Consider the following 19,852-nt stretch of genomic DNA (forward strand, 5'->3'; position numbering starts at 1 on the left):
CAGCTTCCCAAATCTTAAAGGCTTTTCTGATGAAATGGTTGATATTAATGAGTGTTCCTTTTGGGTATTATATAATGAAATGTATCAAAATTTGGAAGATCTACATAACTCAGTGAACAGTTTTACCAAGACATGATGTTGCACAATCATGGGTGGGTAAAGGATCTCTCTGAAGTGCAAGATACACCAAAATAAGTTTTATAATGGAATATAAAAAGTTCATTGCTATGATTTCATATTGCCTATTGCAAGTAACCTTTAAGGAGCTACCCCTTTCAAATTTTGGTGAAAAAACAAATAAAAACATTCATAACTACCTGATAAGGCTATTAAAGCTTCCCTTTTCCAACTATATAACTGTGTGAAGCTGGATTTTCTTCACACACTTCAACTAAGACAGCATATCACAACAGATTGAATACAGATGCAGATAAGAAAATCCAGCTATCATCTAGTAAGGCAGATATACAAGGGATTTGCAAAAATGTAAAAACCATGTCCTTCCTCTCACAGTTTTTCTAAAAATATAGCTTTTTAAAATGAAACTTTTATTTTAAAATAATTTTATATTTAAAGTAAAGTCACAGGAAGCTAAACAAAAGTTGGTATCATAGAAATATAAAGCAGAACAGAGGGTACTAGAGGCTGGGAGGGCAGGAGGGCTGGTGGATAGGGAGAGATTTGTTAAAGGACACAAAATTACAGCTAGGCCTGTAATCCCAGCATTTTGGAAGGCCAAGGCAAGTGGATCACTTGAGGTCAGGAGTTCAAGACCAGCCTGACCAACACAATGAAACCACGTCTCTACCAAAAAATACAAAAATTAGTCAGGCACCTGTAGTCCCAGCTACTTGGGAGGCTGAGGCATGAGAATCACTTGAACCCTGGAGGTGGAGGCTGCAGTGAGCCGAGATTGCACCACTACACTCCAGCCTGGGCAACAGAGTGAGACCCCATCTCTAAAAATAAAATAAAATAAATAAAAAGCTGCAGCTAGATAGGAGGAACAAGTTCTGGTGTTCTATAGGAAGTTCTGTTGATTTAACATCCTACAACTATAGGAAGACTGTAGTTAGCAATAATATATTGCATAGCTTCAAACAGCTAGAAGGGAGGACACTGAATGTTCCCAACACAAAGAAATGGTAAATGTTTGGGATCCGTATGTATGGTAATTACCCTGATCTGGTCACTGTATATCGTATGTATCATAGTGTTGCTATGTACTCCATACATATGTGCAATTATTATGTGTCAATTAAAAAATTAAAAATAAAATGTTGCAAGCATAGTTCAAAGAGTATCTATAAACCCTTCACTCAGTTTTCCCCAGTGTTAACATCTTACTTGACTCTGGTACACTTGTGAAAAACTAGGAAATTGACATTAGTACATAATTATTAACTAGACAGTAGATTGTATTTGAATTCGTTTCTCTATTATATATCCTTTATGTGTTCCAGGATCCAACCTAGGATACTACATTGCATTTAAAATATAGCTAAGTTTTTTTGTTTTGTTTTTTTTTGAGATGGAGTTTCACTCTTATCACCCAGGCTGGAGTGCAATGGCACAATCTCAACTCACTGCAACCTCCACCTCCTGGGTTCAAACAATTCTCCCGCCTTAGCCTCCCTAGTAGCTGGGATTACAGGTGCCCACCACACCCCACTAATTTTTGTACTTTTAGTAGAGACAGTGTTTCGCTATGTTGGCCGGGCTGGTCTCGAACTCCTGACCTCATGTGATCTGCCCACCTTAGCCTCCCAAAGTTCTGGAATTGCAGATGTAAGCCACCATGACTGGCCAAAATATAGTTAACTTCATAGAAATATATTATATATGTTAACATGAAATGGTTTATTTTTATTTTAAAATTAGTTAATAAAGATTTAAAAATTTTCTCAGTTTTAACTTTGAACACAGTAAATAATGATAGATATTCCACACATAGACAAAAGCCCTTTTGAAATCACAGTGATTTTTAAGTGCATAAAAGCGTTCTGAGAATAAAAAATTTGAGAACTGCTGACCTAGAATATTCTGTATGAGGAGAATATTTACATGTGTAACTGCTGGACTGTAAGGAGAGGTATAAAGTGAGGGTTATGTAGTGTCTCTGGGGAGTTTAATCCCACCCCCATGTGATCTGTAAATAAATAAATTTAGTGAGAAAGAAGTCAGGGATTGGTGACAGCACTAGATGAAGAACTTCATCTAGTCAGCCCACAAATGTTTTCTAAGTGCCTACTGAGTGCCTGGCAGTGGGGATACAGCTATCCATAAGACAGAAGGGATCTCTACCCCACAAAGCTTACATTTTGCGGGGTGGAAGTTAGATAAAAACACATAAACAGAGGCTTTCCATGACTGTCTGCAGTGATCCGCCCTGTAAAGCAGAGAAAGGAGAGTAGAGTGATGTTAGCAGGGGAGGCCTGGGCCGTGCAGATGGGGGCTCGCTGCAGGGACAGACATTCCACATCTGTGCTTACTCCACAGTCGATGAGGGGAAGGCTAGTGTGTAAGGAGGGCTGTGAGTGGTGGGGGAGGCCAGAAGGGTGCAGATTGGGTGGGGATCACAGTCTAGCCGAGGGCTTTGGAGTTTACTTTCATTGCCTGGTTAGCATTTCCAGGCTTGAAGCAAGGGAGGGCCGGGATCTGATCGATCTTGTGAAGAATGGATTGTGAGATGTCTGGATGAAGGCAGGGAGGGCAGGTGAGAGACAGTGGCAGTTTAAGACCCCGGTGTGCTGCCTGAGGACGGTAACATACTGTCAGATTCAGCATTGACTGCAGAGGTTGAAGCAACATGTCCTGCTCATAGATTGGATGGATGGGAAGAAAAGGGAGTGGATGAAGAGGGATCCCAGGTTTCCATTCTGAGCAGCTGGGTGAATGGTTGTGCCATGCACTAGGTGGGGAAGCCTGTGGGGCAGCACACTTGCTGATGGCATTTGGTTGAACTCTTTGGGCTCAAGTTAGGTTTGAGTCACTTTAGATATCCAGGCACATAAACTGCTATGTAATTGAGGACATATTGGTCACGTACCTACTCTGTGCCAACCACTGATCTAGACATGGAAGGAGATCCTCATGAATGAGACAGACACACACACGTAATAAAAGATCATGTTGATCCCTCTCCCCTGTCTCGGTGCTGTGGACATGGAAAGGAAAGAGTGAGTGGTGCCATCTGGGTAAGTTGTCTTCTCTCCCCACCCTTTCCTTGGGGCTATATTGTGGGTGACTGAGGTATAAGAGAACATCTGAGAATCCAAAGGACAGGTGGCATCCCTGGGGAATCATTTTGCAAGTTTTTGGGACCCAAGAGATTTAAATAGAACATCTTTTATCTCTTTGTCTTGGGAAGCTTCAAGCATTTTATGTTACTCCTTCTTCCTGGATCTGTGGGAGAGAGGTGGGTGGGGAAATGTCATTACTTATAAATATGTTACGAGTAAATAATGAAAGGACTCAGAAAGGCAGAAGGGAAAACTGTTTTTCTGTGGAGTTGGCTGTGTTTGTTTGGCTTAAAGATGATGAAAACAGGGCAATTGTTGAGAGTGGCCTGAGGCCAGTGCAGAGCCAGTGAAGAGGCTAACAGGCTTTGTGGCTTCCTCCCACACTCCTTAGCCCCCAACTTTGTTCCTAGATTTGCAGACTGGGTTCCTGGCTGTCTCTAGGCAGCTGTGCAGGCCTGACCCGGGGACTTCCAGTGCCAGCATGGAATGGGATGGCATGGGATGGCATGGGATCCCATGGGATGGGATGGCACCTCCAGCCTGACAGCAGCTTTTCCTCCTGCATGGCTCGCCATCTGTCAGGACACAGCACGACGACCTGCAGGGGACCTTGGAGCGCTCCTTGCTGCTGAGTCTGGAGTCGTTTCCAAAGCAGGTCATTTGGGGGTGGCTGGAATGATGGAGGTGCTGACTTTGTTTTTGTGGAACCACAATGGAGGGATTTTTGAGTTAAGGAAGGAAATGAATAAAGAATTATACAACCACCTCCAATTCCTGAGTAATAGTACTGGTATTACCAAGAGTAATAGTACTTGTAGTAATAAAGATAATAGTAGTGACCATTTATTTAATTCCCACTATGCAGCAAGAACCATTGGGTACTTTATATATTTTTTTCTCCTTGTTAACAATGTTATGATGTGGTTATTATTATCCCTGTTTTACAGATGAGTCAACTGAGGCTTGGAGATGAAATGATTTCCCCAAAGTTATATGACTAGCGAATGGTGAGGTCAGCATTCACAGCTTGCTGCCTGTGTCCCCAAAGCCTGTGCTTTCTCCTCCTCAATGTATGGCTGCCTGACTCATGCCCAGGCCACCTCCCACTTTTCTCCATGAGATTCAAGTCCTTCCAAATAACAGACAAAAATAACTATGTTTTTTCCGTGATGGTGTTGGTAGAATCCTTAATTCAAACATTTTATTATGTTCCTGGGAATCATCACACTAAAAATCAGATGTGATGGGCAATGGGTGGAGTCCCAGAGTGGAAAGTCTGACTTCCACATCGAGGGTAGACGTGTCACCCATAGGCTTGTGTTCTTTCTTATGGGCTGGCGTTGCTTTAGGACAATCATTTCCCTTCAAGAGTTATTATTTTCCACCATTGTTAGCTGTCTCCTTTTGTTTCTCTAGGCTGCTGGGTTTCGTTTTCCTTTGCTTGGGTTATTAACATCTTTTTCCCAGGACAGCGGATGACATGAGGAGGTGGACAGAAGAGGAGACAAAATCTAGCGTTTCGGCAGATAAACTGCTCCTCGTTTACAATGTTGCCCACTGCCGGAAGGCAGCCTGGTCCCTGTGGCTCTGAGAAAACGCCTGGAGGCCACATCATGTGTGCTTTCAAAATGATTTCACATAATCTGTGGGTAGGTTAGCACTCTCTGGAGGCAAAGAAGGGCTGACCTCAGGGTTTTCTGTTGGAGCCCTGCAGGCGTCAGTTTGATTAAACAGGGCTAGCTTGCACCTGGTGGACAGACTTCAACTGCCACATAGAGGGGATGCCAGGGGAGACTCCTGGGACAGAAGTCACCTCTGCAGGTGACTTCACTTCACTCACAGCCCAACTACAGGGAACGTGAAAGTTAGTGGGGAAGGAGTTCCTTGGGAAAGCAGTCTGTGATCTGCAAACTCTGCTGGCTGCCTCAAGCCTAAGGGGCATGATAGTGAGGTCTCAGAGCGTACCTGACCTGCTGCAGAGGAAGAAGTGGAAATTTCCCAGGAACGCCCATTGCCTTCCCATGTCCTCCCCTTCCTTGTTCTTCCCTAGCTCACCTGGCTTTAACTAGGGAGGCTAAGTTGCTTTGGGAAAGAGCCAAGCTCTCTGCTTCTCCACTCTGAGTTGCAAGGAGGCAAGAACAACGCCAGCAACTTCCTGACATCATGTAGGACATTGTAGTTTGAGGAGCACTTTCCTGGGTAACATGTTGTTTAATTCTCATTAACACCTTAGTGTAATCAACAGCAAATATGACTCTACCCATTTTTTAGAGGGAGAGGCTGAAGAGGCTATTTTCTCTGAGGTGAGTGGATTTCACCCAGGTTTCTTTCTTTCTTTTTTTTTTTTTTGAGATAGAGTCTCTCTCTGTTGCTCAGGCTTGAGTGCAGTGGCACAATCTTGGCTCACTGCAACCTGTGCCTTCCCGGTTCAAGCGATTCTCCTGCCTCAGCCTCCTGAGTAGCTGGGATTACAGGCACACACCACCATGACTGGCTAATTTTTCTATTTATGGTAGAGATGGTGTTTCACCATGTTGGCTAGGCTGGTCTCGAACTCCTAACGTCAAATGATCTGCCTGCTTTGGCCTCCCAAAGTGCTAGGATTACAGGCATGAGCCACTGTGCCTGGCGTTCCCCACTTCTTTTTCATAAGGGATTGGGAAAAGTGTGTGTGTTTAAAAGCCAAACAGAACAGCCTGAGCTTATGCTTTTAGTGTTCCCTATAAAATGATGACCTACCTGAACTCCTCCTGCCATTAAACATTGGAACGGACGGTAGCAGATCTCTCTGAGAGGTGAGTCTCATACAGGTTTGCAGCAGCCGTGCAGGTCTGCCCTGCCAAGTCTCCACTCTTTGGCGATGCCCAGCCCTACTCCTGCAGTTCCTGAGTCAGTCCCAACCTGGAAAGATGCAGAATGCTCCTGGAAATGGGGATGCCAAGGGGGAATGAGGTGGAACCACGCTGCTGTGGCTCGTTAGCAGTTTTCACCATTTATCAAAGGAAATGAAAAACAAACAGTGCAATGATTTTAATTACTCTACATCGAGGAGGTGATCAAACACCCAGTGACTTTAATTATGAAATCCAGAGCCAGGCAGCTCCGCAGCAGGTTCAGCCTTGCCCAGGATACCCTCTCCCTCTGCGGACCAGAGCTCTGCAGTCCCAGCCCTGAGCTCTGCACCTTTGCTCTCCCTGTATGTCCCAGAAGAATTTATGGAAATGGGAGAATCTGGATTCTTCGTGGGCTGGGGATTGGGTTGAGTGGGATGATAGGGGCCATGGTGGAATGAATCACGGATCAGGGAGAGAGAGAGAGATGTTAAAGGTTATATATAAGAAAAGAAACACTGTAAGTGTGTTTTGTTGTTGTTGTTGTTGGGGGTTGCATTTGGAAGAAGGTGTACAAATAGTTGCTATCTCCCCGTCTCAGCTGGGGCCGGCTGGTCTGCAGACTGTTTAGTGAAAGTTTGGCAGATCCAGCTGCTGACTCTCCTAATGCCTCAGGAAGGCTGTGGTAGAGATGCTGTCTCTGGAGTTTGAAAGAGGCTGAAGTCTAAACCTTCAAATTCCAGGATTCACAGATTAGGAGAAGTCCTGCTTCCTCCCTGCTGGAGGGCCATCTGTTAGTTGGCTGGTTCTCCTCTTGACATCTTGGTGTCGTTTGGGGCCGATCCTAATTGATGCTTGGCTCTGTCATGGTTAAGTACATTTTTCACCCTCACTTCCCCCTCCACCCTTAGTCTTTTATTTTTTTTAATTTTATTTATTTTTAACTACCAAGTATATTGAACTTGTGAGGCTGAAACATTTCATAGCAGGCTTTTTAAACATTTTTTTTTTTTTTGCAATTCCTTGGGACAGTGAACACAGGTTTTCACTGTGTATTCCCAGTCGTCTCTTGGGGTTCTCACTGTGTTAGGACTATCTTGCCTGAACATAAGCACCTGTCTTACCTGTAGTTAGATTACAGGACACTGCTATTTTTTTTCAGAAGACTGCTATAATCTGCCTATTGATAGACCATTTTACCAACTTCAGCAAAAGCCACATTATTTTTCAGATGCAGAAAAATTGTCAACTGGCACACAGCGTCTGGGAGAGACCAAAACCTGAGGGCAGCTTGTTTTTAATTGCCCGGAGATACCCATTAATAACTTTTAACTTTTTGTCCTCTTCTGTGGGCAATCAACAGACTGCCAAATCTTGAAGTAAGAGCATTTTCTCTAGAGAAGCAAAGCTTTTGAAAATAGTAATGAAGATGCCTAAAGTTTTTTTCTTTTTGGAGCTGTTTGGCCATATTGATCTGGGAATAGACCCAGGGCATCCACGCACTCGTTCAGGAGGAGATCCAAGTTGCACGAAAATAGAGGAACTGAGCTCACTGAAAGGTGAAGTTGTAAGAGCTGTAGATGTGATATTTATTAGTGATTGATGTTCTATCCAGAGACTCACTCAGCACCTGCAGTCATGTTAACTGGGACTGAATCTCCCAGTGGACCAGGGAATTCAGTATCTTGCTTTTGTCTTTCTGGTGCATGAGTATGTGCAGTTTCTGGTCATGAGGTCACCCAGTGGACTGTCCTTGCTGGAAGAATCTTGTTATTTGAGATCACACCAATGCAATCAATAGGTGCCTGAGTTCTTACCCTGATTCTGCCATAGGCCATGTGACATTATGCAAGTCATTTAATTTCTTGAGGCCTCAGTTTCTTCATCTGCCAGATGTAAGAAAGATACTTTTACTACCCCAAGTGAGTTTAAAATGTGATGGATATGGGATCACTTTGGAATACTGGAAATTTTATTGCTAATGCAAGGTGTATTAGCCAGGAATGCTGGAAAGTTTATTGCTAATGCAAGGTGTATTAGCCAGGGATCTCCAGAAAAACAGAACACACACACACACACACACACACACAGTGAGAAAGAGCAAGCAGAGAGAGAGAAAGGACAGAGAAAAAGTCAATATGCATATATTAGATTTACTTTAGGAATCAGCTCACATGGTAATGGAGGCCAAGGGAAGGACTGCAATCTGACATTTGCAAGATAGAGAACCAAGAAAGCTAGTCATGTAATTCAACTTGAATCTGAAGGCCTGACAACCAGTAACACCCATATCCCAGGGGCCAGAGAAGATGGACGTCTCAGCTCAAGGAGAGAAAGAGCAAACTCACCCTTCTCTGCCTTTTTGTCTCATTCTAGCCCCCAACAATTGGGTGATGCCTATCCTCATTGGTGGGGGTGATCTTTGCTCAGTCTATGCAATTCAAACGCTAATCTCTTCTGGGAACACCATCGTCAACATACCCAGAAATACTGTTTTACCAGCTATCTGGGCATCCCTTAGTCCAGACAAGTTGACACATAAAATTACCTGTCACATGAGGTAAATTATTATTTCATTTACCTCCTTTCTTTAGAAAAAACAATATTCTCTTCTCCTGTCACTCTTCAGTGGTTAGATCGGCTGGTGGAATCCCTGGGCACTTTCCAGAGTGCTCCAGACTGGGCTAAAGAAGAAGCCCAGGGTCTATTAGTTGGACTTTCGCTGAATTGTTCCATTTCCAGTTATATGAGTCTCGGTTTTCTGGGTGCACTGTGTACATAGCCTGTAAAATGGAGGGGAAAGACAGAAGGGACTGATCTTAATCTTAAAAATGTGTGCACTTTCTTGCTGGATTTATTTTCCAGTCATGCCCTAATTGCCCAATCTGCCAAAACTCAAGGCTGGCATCAAACCCCCTCTACTGATTTTCGTTTCTCTGATAGCTTCTACCGTCTCATGCTACCAGGGTGTAATGATAACTTGCATGCACACATTCTGTAGAAAGTAGACAAGGAGCAGTCTCAGGTGTGATTCTTGAGTCTCCTTGAGATCCTAGAGCTGGCAGCTGTTGAGTCAATATTGCACTTCTGTGGAGTAACCACTGTGAGTGTTGAAGGCTGGAAAAGTGCTAAGAGCCTGGAGATAAAAGCCCAAAATATTAGGGTTTGCTGATGCTGCTTTAGAAAGACCAGAGAAGAGATTTTAGTCCAGCGGGAAGAGGAAGTGTCTGCTCTTCTGGGAAGCCTTCTCTCCCTTGGAAAAGCAGGATGTCATGGGTATTTTCCTCAGTTCCCTTCTAGTTCTGACCCATCTTGCAACATACAAACACCACCTTGGAGTGAACTGGACACAGGGCCCCATGAACTCCTGCTGGGTCTCTGATCCAGCCAGCACTTGGTCAGTTGTACATCTGGGGCCTTTGACCTTTGTCATGGGGCCATGGGGTCAAGCAGTTACTGGAGAGGTTGCCCACATGAAATGTGTTAGAATGAAGGATTTGGTTCATATTTATAAACAAAGTCCTAGCAATGAGAGACTTTGACATAGTTTTTCTCCATTTAGAAAGGAGGGGTAGAAGACAAACCCAAATTGTTTCCTGGCCTTGCCTTTCTGCCAGGGGCTTGCATTTCAGAACAACAGATGCTTTGGAGAAGTCATTTAAAAATGTATTTTAGGCTGGGCATGGTGGCTTATGCCTGTAATCCCAGCACTTTGGGAGGCTGAGGTGGGTGGATCACCTGAGGTCTGGAGTTCGAGACCAGCCTGGTCAACATGGTGAAACCCCATCTGTACTAAAAATACTAAAAATTAGCCAGGCGTGGTGGTGGGCACTTGTAATCCCAGCTGCTCAGGAGGCTGAGGCAGGAGAATCGCTCGAGCCTGGGGGCAGAGGTTGCAGTGAGCAGAGATCGCACCATTGCACTCCAGCCTTGGTAACAAGAGTGAAACTCCACCTCAAAAAATAAATGTATTTTATAATATCCTGTAGGACTCTGGTTAACTAAAGATCAGACAAGGACCAGCCAGGTCAGAGCTCCATCATTGTTTCCTTCTTCTTGCAGAAATTTAAGTGGAATTAAGTGATGAGAAGTGCCTAATTGTTCATGGACACTCTGTGTCACTGGCAGGTGAGGATGACTTGTAAATCACTGCTTTCTCTTGACCCCCAAATCAAGTGGAGGAGTGCAGGCAGGCACTGTGCAAGGATGGGTGGACAGCAGCCTACAATTGGCTTTGCCTTTTCTGACCATGAGATCTAGAATTCTGTCAGAGCCACAAATTACTTCTCCTTTCAGCAATTGAAAAGAAAGAAAGATAACTGGAAGATAACTGAAATGCTTTAATAAGGATTATAAGACCCTCAAAGCAAGTGCTAAACCAACAGTTTGATTTAAAAGTTCTGGAAAGACCCCCGGATTTGGAATCGGACACGTGGGTTTGAGTCCCTGCCCTGTTTCTGCAAGTTCACTGTGGTCTGAATAGTGGATGAGGCCATGGGAGGGTATAGCTCAGAACAGAGGTGCACTTGGTGGGCACTTGCTTGCTCAGTCCCTTGGGGGACTGCCATTGCTGCCCCCAGGAGTCACACTTGCTTCTTTTTCTTAGCATCACCTGTAGGTTCAGATGCTTCACCTACAGGAGGGCCTTTTGGGGTGGGGGAAGGGAAGACCTAATACTTTCTACCCAGACCTGTTTCTGATCACAGAGGCATCATTTTCTAAGCAAAGAGTGGAGCTCCTCCCTTGACTCTAGACACTGGAATGTTTACACCAATGGGCACGTGCTGCCAGGCTCTGCCTGGAGACCGCTCTGTGCCAGGGGAGTGCAGAGGCGCATCCTGCAGGCGCTCTCTTTAGGACCACCCTCTGGACTCTTCTTAGCAGTGTTCAGGGTAGGACTCAAAATAGAAACAGGGAGTTCTCTTGAGACACAATAGATAACACTAGTGCATTTTACTTTTATTACTCCATTCCCAGTGCATTTTATCTTGTTATTTTATCAGTTTATTATTATCGGCTAAAGTGCTTAGAATGGTGCTGGGTACTGAGTACAGAGAAGAGAGATACTTTTTGCCTCTAAGGGGCTCACAGTCTAGAGGGGAAGCAGGCAGCCAAGCACAGCATTGCAGGGGTGTACGACACCTATGGGGCGCACACCTATGGGGGTGCACAGGGAGCCTGGGAGCCTGGGGAGGAGGCACTGACCCAGCTTGGGTAAGAGGAGTAGAGGGATGTCTCAGAGAGGTGATGCTTAGCACGTGGCTGCTGCAGAGGTGAGAACACAGTCTAGCATTGAACAAGACGTGAAGGGGACAGTGAGCAGGCTCATTGTTGGTGGCAGCTGGGTGGGCCTCTGGAGTGGCTGGGATTGGTTGGTTGTGCAGCTGAGCCTGAGGCCTGGCCTGGTCCCAGATGCATTTACATCCAGCAGGAGTTAGCAGTTACTCAGGTTTCAAACTGGCTCTTATCAGAAACTGAGGGGTAACTGAGGTCCTGGGGAGAGCGCACCTGCTATTGGTGCCAGCTCCTCATTTGGTGAGCTCACTGCAAAACGCTTTAGATTGTAGTACGTTTCACCCCAGAGTCCAGCTGCAGATCAAATGACGTTGCCAAGGACCATTGTTCCTATAGGACTAAGTAGCCTGTGATGTTGCTCTTCTTTTTGCCCCTGACGCCAGCATCCAACAGGGTTCTATTGTACACAGTTTCCATTATGTGGGGCTCAATAGAAAATTAGCTGAGGAACTCCCCCGGGTGCCAGGTGGCTTGTAATATCTCATTAGGAATAGCTGTGTGGGAAGAAACAATATTTTTAGCAGTGGGTAGGAAGTGTTATTGAAATATGACTTATTTGACATTATGGAACTTAGAATCATCGGTTCAACTCAGATGGTACTATAGTAACTGTAGCCACATTGGGGACTGAGATCAAAAGAATGGGAACTAGAATTCGGCACTAGCTTTCGCATATGATTAAACAGTATTGAACCTATCTCAGAATACAGCGTCACCAGAAACAATGCCCTGCCTAGTACTGCATACATGCTACTCAGACAATACGTTTCTGGACTCCTGGAGGAGCTCTGAATCTGTGGGAGTGGATCTGCTCTCGGACTAAAGGATGTAGCACTTTGCCAGTGTCTAACGAGGTGAGGTCCGCAGTAGGGCGATGTGAGCTCTGCTTCATGGGGAGGTGAGTGAGAAGAAACGCCACAGTCAGGGTTTGCCAGGGAACAGACTTTGCAGAGTTTAGTGCTCAGGGTGCCTACCAGATGGCTCTTCGGAGGGATACCCAACGAAAGGGAGGAGCAGAAGCAGGATTGGGAAGAGGGAGAAACTGGGCTTTGGTGCAGGTACAGTAGCCTCAGCCAACTGCATGAGGAGTCGTGGAGCTGAAAAGGCCGGTCAGGGTTGGTCCATGTTGTGTTGCAGTGACTGGGCTTTTTCACCTTTGCAGCTGTCAGTTAGTAGCCGTGGGTGTACTGGAGGTGTGTCTTTGAGAACATGGCCCTCTGAAGCAAGCCGTTCCTGAAGGGACAGGTTGCTGAAGGCTGAGTGCCAACCATATTCTCAGTAAATCAAGGCAAGCATTTCTTCCTTGAAAGGGTACCTCAGCCATGCATCTCCCTTGTCCACCACAAGATTTCCAAGTACTTATTTTAATGTGAGTCCAGGCCACTCCATCAGTAAGCAACTCACAGCCCACTCACTTGAGAGGATCACCACTTAGTTTTGTTTGGTGGGAAATAGAAATTACTGCTTATAATAGGAACTGCTTTTTAAAATTCATACAAATGTATGGGGTACATGTGCAATTTTGTTACATGCATAGAATGTATAGTGGTAACATCAGAGTTTTTAGGTTAGCCATCATTCATTAACTAATTTCTCATCATCCACACCCTCATTCTTCCAACACTTTATTGTCTTTCATTCCACACTATGTCCATGTGTTATACATTTTTTAGCACCTACTTATGAGTGAGAACGTGCCTGGCTTTTGAATTTCTGTGCCTGGCATGTTTCACTTAAGATAACGGCCTCCAATCCATCCATGTTGCTGCAAAAGACGTGACTTCGTTCTTTTTATGACTGCATAGCATTCTATGGTAAACCACATTTTCTTTATCAATTCATTCATTGATGGACATTTAGGCTGATTTACTATCGTGACTAGTGCTGTAATAAACATACAAGTGCACGTATCTTTTTTTAAATATAGATTTCTTTTCCTTTGGGTAGATACCTAGTGGTGGGATTGTAGCTAGTGCTCAGTTTGAGGTGGAATCTCTACTTAAATGTACTTTCCAATTTGACCCTAACATCTTCACATGTCACAGATCTCTGGGCTTTGCCATTCTAGACAGAATGCTTACCTGTAAGTTTCTGGAGGGTGCCACAAGAGGCAAGGCACACCTGAGCACAGCTGCCTGTCGCTGCCCCTTGTTTCCCTCTTGCCAGCCTCTGGGGATCTGACCTGGAAGCTGGTCTTTTTAGGCATCTCTGCACCACTGCTTCTGCTGGTCAGAGTCATAGAGGGCTTGTTTCTCCAAAGCTTAAAACAGTGCTTTTGGTTTCTCCCTGCCCAAGGTGATTCTTCAAAGGAAGGTAGTAAATATTCTGGACGAGGCATGAGCTGCAGGGAAAGAATGTTATTTCAGGAGTTAAGAATCTCCATTTTGCCTTTTATGTACAGGGTACATTTGGATAAGTTTCATCAATTTCCAGGGTGTCTTTTCTGCATTCTTTGGGAATGTGAAAGGGTTAGGTTAGATGGTCCCTAAGGCCCTTTCTGGTGCTGTGATGTTTTCATTCTTATCTCCATCATTAATGTGACCTCATTCTCTCTATGCCACTCACTTCCAATTGCCTTCATGTCCCACCCCTTCATTTTGACCTCTTCTCCTTCCAAATCCTTCCTTCACTGCCCACCTAAGTGTTCATGTCTTCTGTGTCCTTCCAGCTCTTCCCTGATGCTGGTCTTTTCCCCCATGGAGCAGCCCCACCTTTCCCCCACCTGGCAAGTGTGAGAGGGTGTTAGGAGGGGCAGGGCTGGTGGCATTGACTGAGAGTCAGTCTGGCCATGAGCTGGGCAGGATGGTTGAAGGCACCAATAGTTCACTGCCAGGCTTAAGCAGAGCTGACGAGGAGAGTGAGGAGTACCTTAGAAGTGTATCATCCCAGCCTGGGCAACATAGTGAGACCCCATCTTAAAAAAAAAATCAAAAAGTTAGCTGGGCATGGTGGCACACACCTGTAGTCCAAGCTACTCCAGAGGCTGAGGCAGGAGGATTGCTTGAGCCCAGGAGGTTGAGGCTAGAGTGAGCCATTATATGCTACTGCACTCTAGACTGGGTAAAAGAGCAAGACCCTGTCTCAAGAAATAAAACAGTAAACAAAAGAAGGGCACCACCAGCTCACCGTGATGCTTCCGTGCTGTCCCCAAAGCCAGGAACTTCCCGCCAGGGAATAAATCTATACCAAAATCTATATCAATACAGTCTCATTTCCTGGAAACTGGCCAACTGCTGCTCACCTCAGCTAAAAGGTGCGAAGAACGGATTTGGGGGAAGAATTTGACAGTGTAACTACATTAAGAGGTGGAGTGATGATATGTGTGGCTGCTCCCCAGCATCAGGGCTGCTGCCAGATGGCCCAGCTGTCATCTCTGGCGAGGTGACAAGACCCTGCGACTTCGATGTGCGGCACTTGCTCATTACCTGGCATCCCAGTGGTCAGGGCCATCTGCTCTGTTTGCCCCTCACAAGATGGCAAAGCAGGTTCCGTAAGGCACCAACACCAATATGCCAGGGATGAGAAGCATGGGTCTGTTCCGAACCAGAGAGAAACAGAGCAGACTTCTTGGCAGGTGCCACTGGTACCTGAGAACATCCTCCTGGTCTGCGCACCTGTAAAAATGCTCCCGGTCTGTGTGCGAGGATGCACACCTTGTCCTGCAATGATACTCTGCTTTCCCACGAGTTGCTTGATTTTAGCTCCCAGAAGCCACACTCTGTTCAAATGAGAAATCGAGTAATACTGACCTGAATGAGCATTCTCAGTGAGGTCTGCACTGTTTAGTGCCATGACCCAGAGAGCTGAGCTGGATATACGAGATCAGGTTCAGGTTCAGTCTCTGGACTCTCAGACCCTTGAACATCTCTGGCTTTTTCCAATGCTCCCATACAAAGCACATAAGAGGTTTCACTGGGTAAAAAGGAACTTCATGTTTTTTTTTTTTCCCCAGCCATGCCAAGTTACTCAGGTTCAAGAAGAGTTAGTTAAGGTCACGCTGGATAAATCCTGGAATCATAGTGGCTTAGTGCTTTAGAAGTTTAATTCCCATTGACACAAAAGTCCAGTGGGCACCAGGGGTTGGAGAAATGGGGTTCTGCTCCGCAGTCATCCAGGAACCAAGGTTTTCAGATACCCTGCCTTCTTTACCATGTGGCTTCCGAGGTTGACCAGGGCAGCAACGTCCAGCCTGCAGAAGGAGAGGAGGTTAGATCAGACAGCAGGTTTTTAAGAACCAGGCCTGGCAGTGTGTCCATCACTTTTGTGCACATTTCATCAGCCAGAACTCAATTACGTGGTGCACTAACTGCAAAGGAGCCTGAGAAATCCAGTCTGATCTTTTGTGGCCAGGAGAAAGGAAAAAAAAACAATGTCTCTATTGCAGAGGGTGTGGAAGATTCATTTCTAGAAAATCATCTCTCATCATTGTTGTCTACATGCTATCTATCCAGCCATTATTTGTGTATATATGTATCTATGTTTCTGTCAATCAATCCATCATCTATCTAGTTTCTCTGTACCTATGTTTCTATCTATTTATCTATCTATCATCATCATCTCACTATCACTAACATCAGTTACCATCGTTAATAACAGAATGAGCACCCGTACAACATCTTCTAAAGCAAAGCTGAGATCTGGCAACCGCTTACATCTGTCCATGTGTTTCTCTCTCATCCCTTCTTCTCCCCCACCTAAGGCAATTGTCATCCTGAATCTTGTCCTCATTTCTTTGCCAAACATTTTTAGAGTTGTATCTTTTCTACATGTATGCCCAAGATGTCAATATTTTCATTTCAGTTGTTTTTGACTGTATAAAAAGGATCTTGTAGATATGACCTTTGGATTCAAATTTTTCACGTAAATATTAGATTGCTATGATTCCTCTGTATTCTGGTTTGTTGCTATCCTCCATTCATGCTGTGACTGTTCCTCAGTTTTTTCATCCACTCTCCTGTAGGTGTGCTTTTGGGCTGATTACAGGCTTTGCTATTTGAACAATGCTACTATCATCATCTCTTACATGCCTTGTGTTGTACGTGAGCAAGACTTTTTCTTGCCTGAAATTAGGAGTGCAGTTGCTGTGTTGCTCAACTTGATGAGATGATGCTTAACTTTCAGCTTATCCTCCTGTGAAAATGTATACAGGAACTTGAAAGTGTATACAGGAACCTTCTCCAAATCTTGATGTGGCCAAATATTTTAAGTTTCATCAATCTCCCCATTGTTTATTGATGATCCTAATACACATGCAATAACCTTTCGATGGTTAATTTCCCATAGTGGCTGAATTCCCAAAGCAATCATTATTTTCCCAATTTCTTACTGCATCCCAAAGTAGGGGGTATCACAGGATCTCAAACCAGCTCTGAAATCTGAACAGAAGTTCTAATGCAAAGATTTCACTGATGGGGTAGGCTGCTGTGTAGACATTTGTAGGGAGCGACTGGATAGTGAGTCCCTTCCTCTGCCTTTGCAACATTTAAATTCCTGTATCTTCCTGTCTTGGCCACTCTAGATACTTTTACATGGACTCTACATTTTCACTGATTTTAGGAAGGTCAGGAGACAAATCAGCACAAAGCAGTTAGAATTCCTCGGAGAAGCCCAGTCACGTTAATATGCGATAGAGGAGAAGGGAGCTAGAATGTCTGTTGGCTGACTGACAGCACTTGCAGCAACCTCGGAGTATGGATTCAAACAAAAATAATAATTTTCCCTGCAGCAGCTTGGTCTGTCTCGTCGGTGCCTTCCTCTGCAGTTGAATACAGGTGCGGAACTATGCTTCCCCGGGCCCTGAATGCCATTGCGGCATTTAAATCTGCCCTCAATCTGTCTGGTTTCATAGGGGCAGTCTTGTGAAGATAAATCATGTAAACAAGTTATAGTAATGGAGTACTTATTTAGAAACTGTATTTTTGAAGGCATGTATCCATGTTGAAAGGAAGGGTCCTGTAGTCGTTCAGCTTGTTAAGAAAATCCACCTGTCTGGAGCAGGTACTTGCTTCACTCAGCCAATGCATAGTAAAGTGGGGGGATCCATGTGGGCTTTTCTCCATTGAGTGGGGGAGGGTAGGAACCTATTCTTTAAAATGTAAGTGGCTTTTCTGCCTGGGTGCACAGCCCTTTGGTGTGATGGAATGAGCGACAGGAAACATAAGGAGCATGTTTTATTCCCTCATATTTGCTCCTCCTCTCCCCGCTTCTCTTTGCAGGCTAGTGATCTTTTCTGTTTCTCTCTGCCTCTGCTTTCCCCCATGATATGGGCTCTGTTTTTGGTCTGACTTGAAGTGGCAAACTAGTTGATAATCCAAGCTCTCCACCCGTCACTCACTTTCTTCCCTCTGAAAGTGCAGAAAGAGAAAGCAGATGCTTTGGGCCCGCTGTGACTGGAGAAGGTGCTGGAGTTTATCCATTAGTGTTCTACAAAAGCAACCATGCTTTCCCTGACAACCGCGTTCCATCGTGCTGCCCAGACCCATCAGCTGGGCACATTCGGGCTTGCCGCGTGTCACCGCCTGACACCTTAGGCTCTCCTCAAAGCTGCCGTGGCAGGGTGCCTTTGGAAAGCCAGACAGAATAGCTTTTGCCTTGCAGAGTCTCTGCTAGTCCCCACCTGCCTCTGGTACTCAGGTCCCTGGTCTTCTTAGGTGGAGGCAAAGGTACAGTGCTGAAGCCTTAGCAAGGACCTACAGGGTAAGGAGATGTTCCAGAAGCATGACACATGGACCTGCCAAAGCCATTGTCTTCCAGCTGATGTGAATATTCTATTTACGTGTTGAAGCAGGTGGGAAGTCTTTCTGTGTTTATGGAGGGTGGAGTATACTGGAGTCCAGAATGTGAACCTTTCCCATGAGATCAGAATCTTGTTCTCTGCTGCAGACTGAGTGCTTAGAGCAGCACCAGCCATGTAGTAAAAGCTCAATAAAAATTCGTTTCATGAATAAAGAGAGAATCCAAGTGATGTTGTACGTCCAGGACTTAAGCAGAGGCCATTTGGTGAGTTACATAGAAAATCTGTGGGATTTGCATATAATTTACAGTGAAAATCTGAAGCCTGGAGCTGGGCTGGTCAGCACCTGCTCTGCTCATGCCCCCTGGAGTCTACAATTCAGACTTGTCCACGCAGACAAAGGACAAGGGATCAGAAAGGGGAGAGGTGGCAAGGAATCAGCTGCATGTGCCTGCCCTTGGAGGTTGGACCAGAGAACCACCCTGCAGGCTATGGCTGCCTTCGCTGCTCTGCTTCCCAGATGTCATCAGGCCAGCCTGTGCCATGTGAGACTGACAGCTATGGTTCCATGGCCTGGGGCTGGGGTGAGGCACATGTGCCCAGCAGTGGCCGCTGCCTCTGAGTCAGGAATCAAACAGCCTGGTTTTATAAGTGAAGAAAATGGTGCCATTAAAAGGCAATTATTCAAGTGGTGTGAGTCAGCGATGCAGCTCCTGGCAACGCCAGGCAGGAGAAGGCAGTGGTGTGGGCATTTTTCTCTCCCTCTCCCTCTCTCTCTCTCTCTCTTTTTAAACAAAGCTCAGGCTGGAAAGCAGAGCTTGCACCTGCATCTGGGTGATGTATGGTGAGCTACCTAGACTGCCAGATTCCTTTATCTGAGCAACATCAGGAATGGGGAAGACAGCCTCAGACCAGAAGAAAGGTCCTCATCCTGAGGAACAGGGAATTGAAAATGTCCCTCAAACTGGCTGTGTACTTGACCTTCACCCTGCTCTCAGATGCTGCATGGGGAATTCCCCTGCCTGTCAACCCAGGTGGTGTGTGAATGAAAGAAAAGTGTGTGCTGGAGCCGGTGGCCCCGGGAGGGAGGGTTGGACATTTTCCCCTGTGCTGCACCCCAGCTGCCTGCTGTTCCCTTTCTCTGGCATGATTCTGTGGAAGACCAAGATGATTTCATTTCATTTTCTTTTTTTTCCCGGAGTGCAGTGGTACAATTTCAGCTCACTGCAACCTCTGCCTCCCGGATTCAAGTGATTCTCCTGCCTCAGCCTCCGGAGTAGCTGGGATTACAGGCGCACGCAACCACTCCAGGCTAATTTTTGTATTTTTAGTAGAGATGGGGTGTCTCCATGTAGGTCAGGCTGGTCTCGAACTCCTGACCTCATGATCTGCCCACCTCGGCCTCTCATAGTGCTGGGATTACAGGCGTGAGCCACCACGCCCGGCCAGATGATTTTATTTCTAGAGTACTTTTCTTGTTTCTGTTTTTTTCCCCCCCTAAGTCTGCTTTGTCTGCTGCCACGGCAACCAGCCCTGCATTACCCACCTTCACGTGGAGGGAGGTGTGACGAGAACAGGACAGACCCTGCTTCCAGCCCATTCTCTGAGGCTCCTGCATGGGCAGGCCTGGCAGAGATGTTTGCGAAAACCACCCGCTTGCCTCTCGAATCTTTTTCCTGTTGTTGGTAGACAGGCTAGAGAGCAAGGAGATTTTTCTTTCCTCAGAAGGACAGTGGCAGGGGGAAGGGAGC

Source organism: Colobus angolensis, unplaced genomic scaffold, assembly GCF_000951035.1.
Source record: "Colobus angolensis palliatus isolate OR3802 unplaced genomic scaffold, Cang.pa_1.0 Scaffold52, whole genome shotgun sequence".
NCBI classification, from domain to species: Eukaryota; Metazoa; Chordata; class Mammalia; order Primates; family Cercopithecidae; genus Colobus; species Colobus angolensis.